This window comes from Sphaerodactylus townsendi, linkage group LG02 (assembly GCF_021028975.2).
Source record: "Sphaerodactylus townsendi isolate TG3544 linkage group LG02, MPM_Stown_v2.3, whole genome shotgun sequence".
In the NCBI taxonomy this organism is placed as follows: domain Eukaryota; kingdom Metazoa; phylum Chordata; class Lepidosauria; order Squamata; family Sphaerodactylidae; genus Sphaerodactylus; species Sphaerodactylus townsendi.
Window position 1 is genome coordinate 466,010 of NC_059426.1, and position 14,665 is coordinate 480,674.

At 47.2% G+C, this 14,665-nt stretch overlaps 1 long non-coding RNA gene across 1 annotated transcript; it reads left to right on the forward strand.

Annotated features, from left to right (window-relative positions):
* Positions 1 to 949: 949 nt before the first annotated feature.
* On the forward strand, positions 950 to 14,097 carry LOC125427327. Its single transcript, XR_007243665.1, has 3 exons — positions 950 to 1,069; positions 2,953 to 2,957; positions 14,086 to 14,097. It is a non-coding gene; the product is annotated as an uncharacterized LOC125427327 (long non-coding RNA).
* Positions 14,098 to 14,665: the final 568 nt, after the last annotated feature.

Below are 14,665 nucleotides of genomic sequence, written 5' to 3' on the forward strand. Positions count from 1 at the left end.
TGTTTAGACATATCAGCACCAAACTTTCAGTATATTATCCGGAGACTGTCCTTATGCTACTCCCCAAGTTTGGTGAGGTTTGGTTCAGGGAGTCCAAAGTTATGGACTCCCAAAGGGGGTGCCCCTATCCCCCATTGTTTCCAATGGGAGCTAATAGGAGATGGGGGCACCCCCTTTGGGAGTCCATAACTTTGGCCCCCCTGAACCAAACTGCACCAAACCTGGGAGGTATCATTAGGGCAGTCTCCTTATGAGACCCTGAAAGTTATGAGACTGTGCATTCAGAAATGTGCCCCCCCCCCGCCTGCAACCCCCATTGACAGCAATGCAGAAAACTCAATGCAGAACAAAGATTCTTGGGCAAATTTCGGGATGTTCTTGCAGGGAGCGCATTCTTGGACGTATCAGCACCAAAATTTCAGGGTATCATCTGGAGACTGTCATGATGGCACCCCCAAGGTTTGGTGCAGTTTGGTTCAGGGGGTCCAAAGTTATGGACCCTCAAAAGGGTAACCCCCATCTCCTTAGCAAAGAATGGGGGATGGGGCACCCCCTTTGAGGGTCCATAACTTTGGACCCCCTAAACCAAACTGCACCAAACATTGGAGGTACCATAGGGACAGTTATGGACCCTCAAAACTGTAGCCCCCATCTCCTATTAGCTCCCATTGGAAACAATGGGGGATGCGGCACCCCCTTTGGGAGTCCATAACTTTGGACTCTTTGAACCAAACCTCACCAAACTTGGGGAGTAGCATAAGGACAGTCACCTGATGATATGCTGAAATGTTGGTGCTGATATGTCTAAAAATGCACCCCCTGCAGGCACCAATGTCCTGGTGCAAAAAAAATTTGGTCGTGGTGGAGAGGCCGCCCATTGGGGGGGCATCCAACTCAGGTTTTGCCCAGGGCTACAGTTTGCCCAGGGCTGCCTCGTTACGCCCCTGGGAAGGATGCCAAAGCTGCAACAAAGGAGTCGGCTCTCAGTGCAAGAGCAGGGGTTAAGAACTTGGCTCAAGTCTCAGCATAGTATGAGCAGGAGAATAAAATATGTTGTCCTGTTTCAATAGTGCCTGAATCACAAGAGCAGACTCTTTCTGGAATCTTTCAGAGAGACTCGGGTTTTGTAAGACAGGAAGATATTCAGCTATATGGCCTGCTGGACTTGGGATTCGCAGACTCAATGGGCAGGGTGTGATAGACTGACAATTTTTCTCTCTTTCTCACAATACTAGAACCAGGGGGCATCCATTGAAAATGCTGGGGGGAAGAATTAGGACTAATAAAAGGAAACACTTCTTCACGCAACGTGTGATTGGTGTTTGGAATATGCTGCCACAGGAGGTGGTGATGGCCACTAACCTGGATAGCTTTAAAAGGGGCTTGGACAGATTTATGGAGGAGAAGTCGATTTATGGCTACCAATCTTGATCCTCTTTGATCTGAGATTGCAAATGCCTTAACGGACCAGGTGATCAGGAGCAACAGCCGCAGAAGGCCATTGCTTTCACATCCTGCAGGTGAGCTCCCAAAGGCACCTGGTGGGCCACTGCGAGTAGCAGAGAGCTGGACTAGATGGACTCTGGTCTGATCCAGCAGGCTAGTTCTTATGTTCTTATGTTCTTAATCTGATGGCTCCGCTTCATACTCAGGAGGTTTGGAGAAAGCAGTAAATACATGTAAGCCAGCCATTTTCCCACACACTTTGAACCCTCATCTGCGCTGCACCCCACAGCCATCAACCTGCCCCATCTGAACTGCAGGTTGCAGGCAGATTCTACAATCCCGGAGTACCATCTTGGTTGCAATTCCCCTCCCCCCCCCAGCAACTATTTTGTCATAGACAGGTGGTCTAAGAGGAATACGGAAATAGACAAATCTTCCCCGTACTTTAGATTAAAGGCCTCTGGGCACAGAGTTGTGGTTTGCACAAAACGTGCATCTCAGACATGTCCCGACTCACCAACATCTCCCCCTTCCCCCGCCCCCCGGATTCACACACATATTGAAATCCCCTCTCAAGTTCCTGATCACAATATTTGTGTGATCAAACGGAGCAAACCACATTTCCAATGAATGAAGACAGCAGAGCTGCTTTACGGCTGGGATTTGGGCGACTTAGTTGATTTGGGCGTCTTAGTTGATAGTTCCATGGGAATGTCAACTCAATGCATGGCAGCTGTGAAAAAGGCAAACTCTGTGCTGGGGATCATTAGAAAAGGAATTGATAATAAAACTGCAAAGATTGTCATGCCCTTAGATAAAGCAGTGGTGCGACCGCACTTGGAGTACTGTGTTCAGTTCTGGTCGCCACATCTCAAAAAGGATATTGAGGAGATAGAAAAAGTGCAGAGAAGGGCAACGAGGATGATTGAGGGATTGGAGCACCTTCCTTATGAGGAGAGGCTGCAGCGTTTGGGACTCTTTAGTTTGGAGAGGAGACGGCTGAGGGGGGATATGATTGAAGTCTATAAAATTATGCATGGGGTAGAAAATGTTGACAGAAATTTTTCTCTCTTTCTCATAATACTAGAACCAGGGGGCATACATTGAAAATGCTGGGGGGAAGAATTAGGACTAATAAAAGGAAACACTTCTTCACACAACGTGTGATTGGTGTTTGGAATATGCTGCCACAGGAGGTGGTGATGGCCACTCACCTGGATAGCTTTAAAAGGGGCTTGGACAGATTTATGGAGGAGAAGTTGATTTATGGCTACCAATCTTGATCCTCCTTGATCTGAGATTGCAAATGCCTTAACAGACCAGGTGCTCGGGAGCAACAGTCGCAGAAGGCCATTGCTTTCACATCCTGCAGGTGAGCTCCCAAAGGCACCTGGTGGGCCACTGCGAGTAGCAGAGAGCTGGACTAGATGGACTCTGGTCTGATCCAGCTGGCTTGTTCTTATGTTCTTATGATTTACGTTTGACAAAATGGTTTTATGTGATGAGGGAAAGTTATTTACACTCTAGGGAAAGGGAACAGGTATGCGGTACTTCTGAAGTTCAGCTCAGCCACTTCGAAGGAATCTGTGGCTGAGGGATTCTTTCTCGCTCTTTTCCTCTCCCTCAGATTTCGAGTAAGAAATAGCCAAGGAAGGGTCAGGAACAACGCCCATTTTGCAGTCAAGAGGGTGTTGGGGTTGATTAAATGCCGTTGGCACAATGAGAAATCACAGTCCGCAGATTTTGTGCAGTTTAATTGAATTTCATTCGGCGGCAGCACCAAAAAAGACAGAATTTGAATCGATATAGCTGCCATTAATTTGCATTCTTTGGAAAGGGGGGGGGGGCAGAACAGGCCAATTCTGGCCCTCTAGTGTTGGCACAGGTTTGGGGAGGACACCTATGCCACTCCAGAGGGCCTTTTGTTCTACACTGGAGGGTCTCATTCCAGTTCCAAAACACTTCTGCTGCTCCAAAACGTCTTTCCAGAAGGCTCTGTCCCATGCATACCCACCGAGTTCCAGTAGAGGAAGACTTGGTACCCATAAGAGGCCAGCGAACCGGGGGGGTGGGGTGGGTGGGTGGGATAGAAGAAGTGTTGGATTTATATCCCCCCTTTCTCTCCTGTAAGGAGACTCAAACGGGCTTACAAACTCTGGGGCTGAGAGAGGTCGGAAGAACTGTGACTAGCTCAAGGTCACCCAGTTGGCATGTGTTGGAGTGCACAGGCTATAATCTGAGTTCCCCAGATAAGCCTCCACAGCTCAGGTGGCAGAGCGAGGAATCAAACCTGGTTCTAGAGATTACAGTGCACCTGCTCTAAACCACTACGCCACTGCTGCTCCTAGATGTCTCTGGAAATCTTTCAGGCTTCCACAGGGGCGTAACGAGGCAGCCCTGGGCAAACTGTAGCCCTGGGTAAAACCTGAGTTGGATGCCGCCCCCCCCCCCCCATGGGCGGCCTCTCCACCACGACTAAATTTTTTTTGCACCAGGACATTGGTGCCTGCAGGGGGTGCATTTTTAGACATATCAGCACCAACATTTCAGCATATCATCAGGTGACTGTCCTTATGCTACTCCCCAAGTTTGGTGAGGTTTGGTTCAAAGAATCCAAAGTTATGGACTCCCAAAGGGGGTGCCGCATCCCCCATTGTTTCCAATGGGAGCTAATAGGAGATGGGGGCTACAGTTTTGAGGGTCCATAACTTTGCCCCCCCTGAACCAAATTGTACCAAACCTGGGGGGTATCATCAGGCCAGTCTCCTGATGAGACCCTGAAAGTTTTGAGACTGTGCATTCAGAAATGTGCCCCCCTCAGCCTGCAACCCTTATTGACATAATATAGTAGGTCTCACGCAGAACAAAGATTTAGGGCAATTTCGGGATGTTCTGAAGGGGCGCATTTTGATAGACAGCACTGTACTCAGGGTAACATCTGGAAACCGTCCTGATGGGACTTCACAGCTTGGTGCAGTTTGTTAGGGGGTTCAGTTATGGACCCTCAAAGGGGATACCCCATCCCACACTTTGCTAAGGGGGATACCTCTTTGAGGGTCCATAACTTGGGACCCCTGAACTCAAACCTACCTAAACCTTGGGGGTGCCATCATGACAGTCTCCAGATGATACTCCTGAAATTTTTTGGTGCTGATACGTCTAAGAATGCGCTCCCTGCAAGAACATCCCGAAATGTGCCCAAGAATCTTTGTTCTGCATTGAGTTTTCTGCATTGCTGTCACTGGGGTTGCAGGTATGGGGGGGGGGGCACATTTCTGAATGCACAGTCTCAAACTTCTCTCAGGGTCTCATAAGGAGACTGTTCTAATGATACCCCCAAGTTTGGTGCAGTTTGTCTGGGGCAAAGAAGGGACCCTCAAAACTGTAGCCCTCATCTCCTATTAGCTCCCATTGGAAACAATGGGGGATAGGGGCACCCCCTTTGGGAGTCCATAACTTTGGACTCCCTGAACCAAACCTCACCAAACTTGGGGGGTAGCATGAGGACAGTCTCCTGATGATACGCTGAAATGTTGGTGCCGCTAGCCTAAGAAATGCGCCCCCTGCAGGCCAAAAATGGAAAACCACTAAAAATACCCAAAAACGAACCCAGCATAAGAACATAAGAACATAAGAACAAGCCAGCTGGATCAGACCAAAGTCCATCTAGTCCAGCTCTCTGCTACTCGCAGTGGCCCACCAGGTGCCTTTGGGAGCTCACATGTAGGATGTGAATGCAATGGCCTTCTACGGCTGTTGCTCCCGATCACCTGGTCTGTTAAGGCATTTGCAATCTCAGATCAAAGAGGATCAAGATTGGTAGCCATAAATCAACTTCTCCTCCATAAATCTGTCCAAGCCCCTTTTAAAGCTATCCAGGTTAGTGGCCATCACCACCTCCTGTGGCAGCATATTCCAAACACCAATCACATCGCTATGCGGAAGAAGTGTTTTCATTAGTCCTATTCTTCCTCTCAGCATTTTCAATGAATGGCCCCCTGGTTCTAGTATTGTGGAGAAAGAGAGAAAATTCTCTTCATGTCAACATTTTCTACCCCATGCATAATTTTATAGACTTCAATCATATCCCCCCTCAGCCGCCTCCTCTCCAAACTAAAGAGTCCCAAACGCTGCAGCCTCTCCTCATAAGGAAGGTGCTCCAATCCCTCAATCATCCTTGTTGCCCTTCTCTGCACTTTTTCTATCTCCTCAATATCTTTTTTGAGATGCGGCGACCAGAACTGAACACAGTACTCCAAGTGCGGTCGCACCACGGCTTTATCTAAGGGCATGACAATCTTTGCAGTTTTATTATCAATTCCTTTTCTAATGATCCCCAGCACAGAGTTTGCCTTTTTCACAGCTGCCATGCATTGAGTTGACATTCCCATGGAACTATCAACTAAGACGCCCAGATCCCTTTCCTGGTCTGTGACTGATAGCACTGACCCCTGTAGCGTGTATGTGAAGTTTGGATTTTTTGCCCCTATGTGCATCACTTTACATTTTGCTACATTGAACTGCATTTGCCATTTCTATGTCAGCATTTTGATGCCCCCCACAAGGTGATGCCCTGGGCAGCTGCCCACCTTGCCCAATGGGCATGACGCCAGTGGCAGGAGGAGAAGGGAAGCGGGAAACACAGATCCGGGCCAGGAGGGCTCTTCTCCCTCGCCGTTTCCCGTCCTCTCCTCCTCCGCAGAGTCCAGGGGCGCCCTTTGCAAGGTCTGGCTGCCTGGGAAGTGAAGCAGACCGGAGACATGATCCCAGGAACCTTCCTGCACATGCCTAGAAGTCCTGTCCTCAGAAGTCCCCTCCTGCCACCCTGGACGAGGGGCGGGATCTGTGGCGGGAGAAACCGTCTCTGTGAACCTGCAGCAGGACACACCAGAGGCTCTTTTCAATGGCCCCAGTGTGACTTCAGGACAATTGTGAGGGAAGGGGGTGAGCGTGGCAAAATTGGGAGGGAAAACACTTTCAGCCAAATGCACATCATTGTGACCACTTGAAAAGGAAAAGGCAACTGATTCAGTCAACAGGATCCCAGTTAGAAGCAGCCAGCCTTCCTCCCGTCCTCCTCCTCCTCCTCCTCCTCCTCCTGCTGCGAAATGAGCAAAGGGGCGGACAAGATCAGCCCCATGCCCGCCTCCCTTTCCTGAGACCAGAACTGCCCCCACCCAGCAGCTGCCACCTCCTCCTGCCCCCCTGCAAGCGACGGGCCCGCCGCCCCGCAGGACCAACCAGCCGAGCGCTCCTCCACTGTCCGCCCCTCCCCGCCCCCCAGGGCCAGCGAGGGAGGGAGGGAGGGAGGACGGCCAGAGTCCCTCCAGCGGCCACGACGAACCTCCAGCAGCAGCAGCAGCAGCAGTAGTCCCTGCCCAAGGGCCCCCCTCTCCCCCCCTCTCCCCCCTTTGGCTTCAGGTGGAGGCCAAGCCCCGCCTCCGTGGGATGCCTTCCCCCTCCGCACCAGGGGTGTAACGAGGCAAACTGTAGCCCTGGGCAAAACCTGAGTTGTATGCCCCCCCACCCGGCGGCCACCCCACCACGACCAAAAAAAAATTTTTTTTTGCACCAGGTCATTTCTAAATCATCACATTATAGAATATGCCCCAACTCACAAATCTGAGCACAGCAATGGGCCATGCCACACAGCAGAAATAAAAAATGTAGACAACATTCTCAAAACGTCCAGCCACCACCGTCCGTCCAGAAAGCCGTTCATCTGAGCATCCTCCGCTGGTGGTCAGATATCCTCTCTCGCGACTGAGGATACCCCTCGGGAGTGTGGGGCCTTTGTAGTAGGTGATCTGATCATTAGGAATATAGAGAGTTGGGCTTGTGAGAGGCGCGATGACTGCATGGTGACTTGCCTGCCTGGTGCGGTTATGGATGTCACGCTTCGCCTCTAGATAGGCTGTTAAACAATGCTGGGTGGAGTCAGCAGTTGTGGTCCACATTGGCACCAATGACATTGGGAAATGTAGCCGGAGGTTCCAGCTAAATTTAGGCTGCTAGGAAACAGGTTAAAATCCAGGACCCCAAGGTGGTGACATTCCTTTCAGAAATGCTAATACCTGTTCCATCGCACAAGCAGGGGCTTAGCTAGGCAAGCTGGAGATACAGGGTCTCCAATGCATGGATGAGAAGGTGGTGTAAGGCAGAGGGTTTCAGGATTTTATCAGAACTGGGGAACCTTTTGGGACAAGGCAGACCTGTACAAAAGGGACGGGCTTCATCTGAACCAAAGAGGGAACCAGGCTTGCTGGCGGCCAACATTAAAAAAAAAAGGTGGCAGAACAGCTTCTAAACTGATCCCTGGGAGAAAGCCGACAGGAAGCTTGAGGTGACTTCTCGGTTCAGAATACAGTATCTATGGGGATGCAGACACAGAGAGAGGTTTTTTCTAAATCAACCACATACAAGCAAGGGAAGCATGGTAATGTGATAAGTGATAGTGTCTACAAAAGGGTAGAGCAAAACACATAAATCCCAGGTATTAGGGACAGAGACAGAATTATACAAGTGTCTCTCATAAGCTAATAGTAGAAGCCTTCACCTAAAACGGGGAGCTTGGAGCACAGGAGTTTTGAAGGAGGACATTGATACATAGTGGACATCACAGAGACATGGTGGAATGAGGAGAACCAGTGGGATGCTGTTATCCCAGGTTACAGGCTCTAAGCAGAAAGGATAGGACATGGCTGTATTAGGGTGGGTGGCCCTCTACATCAAAGGGAGCATAGTGGGTCACCATAAAATAGGACACGTAGGGGAGCTGATTCCTCTACAGAAGCACTGTGGATATCAATATCAGGGTGAAGCTATAGTTTAACATTAGGAATCATATTATCGTCCCCCCTGACCAAAAGTGCTAAGAGGATTCTGAGGATGGAAAAAAAAGAAATTAGAGAGGCCAACAAAAGCAAAAATGTAGTGGTATTTTCACATTTTAACTATCCCCATATAAACTGGAAAAAAATGCAATGTTCAGGTCTTCATAGTAAGGGAGAGAACATTTTTTGGATATGCTAAAATGATTGTGACTTGGAGCAGATGGTTGTGGAACCAACCATAGGGAGAGGTGTGATCCTAGATCTAATTCCTATGTGGGTACCCAGGGACCTGCAGCGGGAAGTCAGTGTTGTTGAGCCGATAGGGAACAGCCGCACCACAATGCTGGGTCAGATTCAGTATCTCTGCATGCTTAACAAGTGACAACTACTAATGTAGTTACATCTTCGGCTTCAGAAAGGGAAATTTCTCAAAGATGAGGGGGATAGTGCGAGGAAGCTGAAAGGGAAAATCAAAGAGAATCAAAACTGGTCCAAGATGCTTGGAGGTTATTTAAAACACACGTCCTTAAAAGCTCAGCTGGAATGGGTTCCGGTGAGGTTAGGAAAGGCAGCATTGACAGTCTAAAAAGAAAGCCACCATGGTTAACAAAGGCGGAAGAAGGGAAATTATTAGGTAAAAAGCCCTCTTTAGAAAATGGAAGTCCAACTTAATCTGATGAAGAATACCAGAGAGAACACAAAATGGTGGCAAAAGAGAAGCAAGAAGCTGTAAGGGAGGCAAAAAAAAGGGATTATGAGGGAACGATGGCTGCAACATCCACACCAGCAACAAACAAACAGTTCTTCAAGTACATCGAAAAGCAGGAAGCCAGCTAGGGAAGCAGTAGGCCCATTAGATGACAAAGGAACAAAAGGTGTACTAAAAAAGATGACAGGAGATTGCAGAGAAGCTGAACGACTCTTTGCATCTGTTCGAATTCAAGAGGAGGTGAGGAAAATTCCTGCAATCTGGAACCAAGCTTCTTAGGAGGATGAATCTGAGGAACTAGCGAAGATAGTGGTAGACAAGGAAGAAATTCTACAGCCATTGATAAATCCATACCGCTACCAAATCCCCTGGCCTAGATTGTATCCATCCAAGAAAGCCTCTTAAAGAGCCTAAGCATGAAAATTGCTGATCTTCTCACTTTAATATGCAACTTATCCCTGAAATCAGCCTCCAACCCTGGAAGGAAGACTGGAAGATGTACCAACGTCACACCAATCTTTAAGAAAGGGTCTAGGGGGACCCAGGGAAATTACAGGCCAGTCAGTTTGACATCTGTTCCTGGTAAATTAGTAGAATCTATCATTACAGATAAAAAATTATTAAACATGGTGAAAAAAACAAGACCTGCTGAGGAAGAGTCAGCATGGCTTTTGTGAGAGGCAAGTCCTTGTATTACAAACTTACTAGGAGTTCTTGAGGGTGTAAACAGGCATGTGGATAAGGGGGAACCAGTGGACATTGTCTACTTGATTTCCCTAAAGGCTTTTGACAAATTCTCTCACTCAGAGACTGTTGGAGAAAACCTCGGCAATGAAGGAATAAGAGGGAAGTCCTCCTATGGATTAAAAAAACTGGTTGAGGAACAGGAAACAAAGGGTGGGTATAAATGGGAAGTTCTCACGCAATGGAGAGATGTGGTAGGCAGTGGTGTCCCCTGCTGATCCGCTTTGGGGACCAGTGCAGTTTTAACCTATTCATAAATGACCTGGAAGTAGGGGGGTAGGTAGCTGCAGGCCAAGTTTGGCAGATGATACCAAATTATGTAGGGTGGTGAGAACCACAAAGGATTGCTAAGAGCTCCAAGCTGACCTTGATAAATTAGGTGAGTGGGCTTAAGAAATGGCAATACAGTTCAATGTAGCAAAATGTAAAGCAATGCAATATAGGGGCAAAAAAAATCCAAACTTCACATACACGCTTTACAAGGGTCAGTGCTATCAGTCACAGACCAGGAAAGGATTTTAATGCCTTAGTTGATAGTTCCATTGAGAATGTCAACTCAATGCATGGCAGCTGTGAAAAGGCAAACTTCTATGCTGGGGATAATTAGGAAAGGGAGCGATAATAAAACTGCAAAGATTGTCATGCCCTTTATATAAAGACGCAGGTGCGACCGCGACTGGGAGTACTGTGTCTAGTTCTGGTCGCCACATCTCAAAAAAAGGATATCAAGAGATAGAAAAAAGTGCAGAGAAGGGCAACGAGATGACTGAAGGACTGGAACACCTTCCTTATGAGGAGAGAGGCTGCAGCGCTTGGGGACTCTTTTAGTTTGGAAAGGAGACATCTGAGGGAGGATATGATTGAAGTCTATAAATTATGCATAGGGTAGAGGTGTTGACAGAAGAGAAATTTTTCTCTCTCTCACAATACTAGAACCAGGGGCATTCATTGAAAACGCTGGGGAAGAATTAGGATTCAATAAAAAAGGAAACACTTCTTCACGCAATGTGTGATTGGTGTTTGGAATATGCTGCCACAGGAGGTGGTGATGGCCAGCACTAACCTAGATAGCTTCTTAAAAAGGGCTTTCTGACAGAATTATGGAGGAGAAGTCGATTCATGGCTCCCTAATCTGGATCCTCCTTGACCTCAGGATTGCAAATGCCTTAGCAGACCAGGGTGCTCAGGAGCAGCAGCAGCAGCAGGCCATTGCTTAAGATCCTGCATGTGAGCTCCTAAAGGTACCTGGTGGCCATTACAGTAGCAGAGTGCTGGACTAGATGGACTCAGGTCTGATCCAGCAGGCTGGGGTTCTTATGTTCTTAAGTATGGAGAGAACCTAAAGCTTTCTATAATTGTTCAATAATAGCCAACAAACAATGGTGTGCTACGCGGAAGAAGGACACAACAGGAAAACGCGCTGCCACACACAGGCTCAGGCACAAACAATACATCAAAAAAGGATATTACTGACAAAGTCATTAGGGTCATTCACAATAACAATTTTAGGCTCATTCCTAACTAGATCTACCAGACCACAGCCAATAACAGCCCGAAACTCCTTACTACAACCAGTTTCTCTGTGGCATTCCTGAAGATGCCAGCCACAGATGCAGGCTGCAAACATTAGGTAACAAGATCTACCAGACCACACCAATAAGCCCGAAAACCCACAACAACCAGTTTCTCTGGATACACCTCTTGAAGATGTCAGCCACAGAGATGCAGGTGAAACGTTAGGAACAAGATCTACCAGACTGCAAGGCCACACAGTCTGGAAACCCACTCACAACCAGAAATAGGGGGAATGTTTAGGTGAGGCCATCACCTTGTGAATACCCACTGCAAGGACAACAATTAAAAAGTGAATGACCCATTACATTAACAGAAACCCAGGTACAAAAGTCCCCCCCAAATGAACCGTTATTTTCCTCACCAACAGAAACCACTGAAAAGAGCTTCCTAAGTCTCAGGAAGCAGGAGAAATTCTTCCATCCTCCAGACTCCCCAAAACACCACCACATCCAGTCAAAAGATGTTGGACCTGAACCTGCCCAGAACTCATACCTGGCAGCTCTGCACCCACTCCAAGGGCTGCAAGGGCTCTGAACAAAAGCAAAGCTGCCAAGCATCCTTACCCACCCCTCACAGAATCTGGGCAAAGGCTCTGGCAGCAAAATCTATAGCTCCCTGGGATACCTGGAGAAAGGGGAAGTTCTTGCCAGCACAAGTCCCCACCCAATCAGAGGTGTGTAGGCCTCCTTCTGTATCATTAGACCAATGTTCTATGCCAGCAACATAAAAGTTTTAGGAAATGTCAAGTGTGTGGAGATGGGCCAGGAATGTGTGGTAATTTGTACTTGTGGCTAATCCTCAAGAAACATGAAAGTTATAGGAACCAAAGAAGCTAAGAATCAAAATGGAGCTTCTGTGTAAGTGAGGACCAGCAGAAACCTGCAGCTGTTTTTTTAGCAACAGGTCAGCTGAATGTTGCCAGGTTTCTCAGTGAATATGCAGGCCAGCAAGATAACATCTTTAGGATCCTGGCACTGAGGGCCTACGTGACAGAAGACAAGATGCAATTTTATTACCTTGTTTTCTTTGGTTAGGTTTTTAAGGTTAGAACTAGCTAAACCAATGTGGATTAATTAAATTACAGCAGTTCTTCTATATAGTTAAATGAACACATAAAATGATAAGGAGGATTCATATTTACATGTATTTGTATTCACTATAATTCTATTTTCTTTAGAATAATTGTATAATTGCATTAGAACTATGTTTTAACATTTCATGCTGGGGAATTGAACAGAGAGGTTTTATGATCCAAAAAGAATGTCCTTGCATTGCCTAAGGCATCTCTCTCTCTGGAGAGCCAAACTCAGCAAACGGTTTTTCTTGGAGGAACAAGCTACCTTTTATTACTGTCCTTTTGTTTATGCATAGAGGCTTATAAACTAACAGTATGCTGTAGCTGCTTGAATTACAGCAGAAGGAATGTGGACGTAGAAATATAGGCTGTCTCTTTATTTGTGACCAGAAGACAGATCTGACCAATGGAGTTTGAACACATATGAATCGTGAATAATGAGTAAGGGAAGGATTGATGTGATCGCCTTTGCATCTACAAAAATTCAGGTCTTCCTCTACCGGGTCGTGGTTCCCTCGCTTGAGAGCATCCAAGGCCGCCTTCTCGAGAGGTCACCTCCCTGTAACATTCCTAAATTCGCGGCCTCCTTCGAGAGCCACCCAGGAGCGGGCAATCTCCTGTAACATTCTAAACATTGATTGGGGTGTGCCTCCTTAGGGAGAGGTCACCTTCTGTAACTTACCTGTATTCTGTAACGCTCTTGAAATTTTGTCTATCACCGGCGGGCACTGGGGAGTGTCTCACATTCTGTAACTCTGCTATATTCTTGCTAAGTAAATTGTCTCGTTTGTTTCTAATATCAGATGCCTTGCTTTTATTTCTAACTTAGTTTTCTTAAAATCCATCTTTGCTGTGTGGACCAGAGAAGCGCTCTGGCCCCAATAATAAGGAAGCCTTTATTAATTTTTACTTATTTATATTAAATGTTTCTGAACCTCCTTTCCATTTTTGCAGAACTCAAGGGGTCTTACAGTGTAAATAAAATGGATATTTCTAAAAAAATTTGTTTTGATTATGAAGTAGCAATTCAATGATTGTGTACAGAACTTGGTATATGATTTCCAGTAACAACTTGACAGGAATTTTTTTGTTATACTTTGCCTTTTGATCTGTTTTGCATCAACATAGTTATGTTACATCTGCTTAATAAATCAAATAAAAAATACATTGTCTTCTATATATTTCAATGTACCCATTTTTTTTTTTCACTAGTAAAACTTTGCTTTGGAAAGGGATGAGATTTCCTGGCATCTCCCTCATTCCCTGTCCCTTCCTTTCACACTCACCGATCTTAAAACAGATTGTTTCCAGAAAAGCTGATAAGAAAATTGTATACACTCAGCTACATGTACAGGGGAAGCAGAGCCAGGTGTGGAATTGAATGGAACCCAGAATCCCAAGGATGATGGATCGCCAAAAAATCCAGAGGGTTGATGTCATTAATCCTTTCCACTCATAAGACAGAGTCTATCTGATAAACAAAGCAGGAAGGGGAGGATCTTTTTCAAAGAGGGTTAATGCTGCACTTTTCAGGAAATCCGGAGGAATGCCTGCCCCCCGTGTTTCTGCCAACCACTGAGTTCAGACTGGCTGCTGCTCCTCCTCCCTCCTTTCTATCCCCATAGCATATGCAAAGCCCGTTTTGCAAGACACAGAAGAGAGGGAAAGAGAAAAGGGGATTTGCCGGCATCCCAGAGGGAGAGAGGAGAAAACTTAGCTGAGGAAAGGTCCCTACTGCTTCTGACCCACTGAGTCTTTGGAAGCTAGTTACCTTGTCTCTTTTTTTAATCGCTTCTCTCCGACTCCAGACGGAGCTCTCTCCTCTGCTGCTTTTTTTGCTTCCCTTATTTACCTCCACCTGTTGCATGCAGCTCGCCTCGCCTCCTGGCTCCAGAGAGTCTCTGGTGAGCAGAAGGAGGGGTGGAGAGAGCTGAGAGTCGACTACTGAGAGTCGACCGCTGGCCGGGCCTGCACCCTCCTTTGTTTACCTTCAACTTCCTCCTTCACAGCCTGAACTCTGAAGGTGCTGCTGGCTGCAAGTCTGTCGGTTGCCTGGCAGGGCAGGGGATGTTGACGCCCTCGAACGCCGCCGGGTGAGGGGGAAGGGGAGGGGCCAGGCCAGCCCTTAGCAACCCTTCTCCCAAGCACTAAAAAAAAAAAAATAGTAACCACCTTCTCGGGAGCCGTAAGGCGCTGCATCCCACTCCTCTGCATGCGTGACTACATCCCTCGTGATGCCCCCAATGCGTGACTAAACGGGCTCTCATGCCCTGGGCAGCTTCA